Below are 2443 nucleotides of genomic sequence, written 5' to 3' on the forward strand. Positions count from 1 at the left end.
TCTAATGGTTAACTGATGGAATGCAGAGCTACCTACTCATCCAGATCAAGCATTTAGTAGAGAGTCCTGCACTGATCTCACTCTGCTGAGAGTCTATGCTTGTAAGTGCAGACTAAAGCCTTTTGATGTTATGTGATCAATAAGAAAACCTTTGAGCTGGTATGTATTTGTCATTTAGAAAGGCATTCCTTTCAAAAGCATATAAACCCTTAATGTACTTACCCATTGCAAAGAATATCAATTTTTGTTTCTGGAAAAGGGAGCAAAAGAGAATTCCACAAGCTCTTAAAAAGAAAAACCAAGCACTTTCGTAGCTTATTAAAATGGCAGTATTTATGGTAATATGTTTTATATTTTCTGGCTCCTTCCCATAGAAACCTGAGAATGCTTCTCCAAGACTAATAAACTCAGCCAGCATCCTTAGATGTAGACATTATAGTGTTCACAGATGAACAACCGACGCCTGACTGGTTTAGTAGGTGCCTCGTGTTTATAGAGTCAGTGGATGAGCAAGAATTTGCTTCCAGAAATCTTCCCATTTCAACCACAAGCAGTTTTTCTTATTTGGTACTATATTTGGGTCTATTGGTTTGAGTTTTATGGAATAATCCAGAGCACTTAAGATTTTCCTTTAGACATATATCAGGAGAAATAAATGAGTAATAGGAGAGCAGAGGAAATTTTGGTTCTGCCTGAATCAGAGTTGCTGACACTCAGGTGCTGCTCCTCGCACTTCTCTAATTCGGGTTATGCCCCTGAGAGGCTGTTTACAGGACGCCGCATCGTTAGATGTGTGTGAATTTTCAACTGTGTAGACACCTAACTTATTTTCTCTCTCTCCTTATTCTTTCTAATAGATACCCAGTCGTCTAGACTCTTTATTACCTTCGCAAGAGCAGCCTCTACATAAAATTCTCTGTATTTCTCATTAGCCCTCAGTCAGTACAAACAATACCTGGTAGTTAGTGAAATCATGATCTTTTGGCATTCCACGAACATACTCCACACGCCCCTGAACTTCTCAGCTTGTTCTGCTACAGCACAATATATTATCGGCTAGAGAATTATAGTTAGAATAATTTGCTCTTTTTCCTAAACTTGTTGCCACTGTTAAATTATCATAAAACAGAACAACATTGCAAAAGAGCTAAAATGCCTTTATAACTATAGATTTGAGAGGAAGCACAATGCAAAGTTTCATGGTCCAAAAAATTAATAAATATAGCAATTTTTTTTCTTGCTATTGTAAAAGAATAACATCAAAAGAAAGATCTTTAATACGTGTGTATGTGCATGTGTGTATATCCCAAATGCGTTCTTTCAGAGAAATAAGACGGTTAGAGGGTACTACGTAAGGACAGTTTTCCCCCAAAAAAGGGAAAATTAAGACATACATAAAAATGAACACATTAAATATTTTATTTAACTCATCATTAACCTTATTAACCAGTAAGGTTACAACCAATTCAAAGGAGAATCCAAACAGATGTATTTATAGATCAGGATTATTGAAACGAATGGGCAGATGGAGGCACGTTCTTCCCCTGTTGGTAAACAGAGTCCATTCAAAGTCTATTGGACAGAGTTTGCATAGACAAGAATGTCTCTGTTTAAACACAAGAATTATGCATTGCTATAGCTTTTACAATTTACAGAGTTATAAATTAGCTTCAAAATCAGATAATCCAGAAGACTGTACTTTTGACACTGCATAGTTTTTCATTAAAGCACAGATTTCCCACCCCCGACCCCCCAGCTTATAATGCTATATCTCTAAGTACATCATACTGTCAGTAACTCCTTAATATAGACAGAAGGAAGGCCAAACTCCTTAGGCAGACATTTACCGTTTAGCTTCAGCCTCTTTCCAACAACATTTTCTGTTATCCAACCAAGCATGCTTTAACCCTACTTTATTCAGCCAAAGTTAAATACATACTCTTAAATTTTACTAATCATTTAAATTCCCGATAAATTGTCACTTCCTCTAAGAAGCTCTGTTGTACATCATCTACTTTAAATAGGAATTACTATACCTCCCTTTGACACTCGTCACCTTTCTTCTGTACTTTTCTTCTGTATTAACCATCTGCTATGATCTATAGTGGTTCTAAAACTTTAGAGTACAACAGAATCACCTGGAGGGCTGGTTAAAACACATTGCTGGGTTCCACTCATCCTCTGATTCAGTGGAGCTGAGGTTGAGCCTGAGGATTTGCATTTCTTACAAGATTTCAGATGATGCTGGTCTGAAGGCAACATTTTGAGAACCACCTGCCCAAAGGAATCATGTAAAAAAACTACAGATTGGATTAATGAGACATAGACCCAGCCCTTTAGGAATTCACAGTCTGATGGAAATGTCAAAAAGCTGGCCCTCAAAATATCAGTAAAACCACTTTTAGGTAAGATAAAACTGAGTTTATTGAGGTAGAAGAATACC

The 2443-nt window shown here is 36.8% G+C and overlaps 1 protein-coding gene across 7 annotated transcripts in view; it reads left to right on the forward strand.

Moving 5' to 3' along the window:
- OXR1 (oxidation resistance 1) overlaps positions 1-2443 on the forward strand; it is a 405984-nt gene that overhangs the window by 309005 nt on the left and 94536 nt on the right. The window lies entirely within an intron of this gene.

This window comes from Pteropus vampyrus, unplaced genomic scaffold (genome assembly GCF_000151845.1).
Source record: "Pteropus vampyrus isolate Shadow unplaced genomic scaffold, Pvam_2.0 Scaffold149, whole genome shotgun sequence".
In the NCBI taxonomy this organism is placed as follows: domain Eukaryota; kingdom Metazoa; phylum Chordata; class Mammalia; order Chiroptera; family Pteropodidae; genus Pteropus; species Pteropus vampyrus.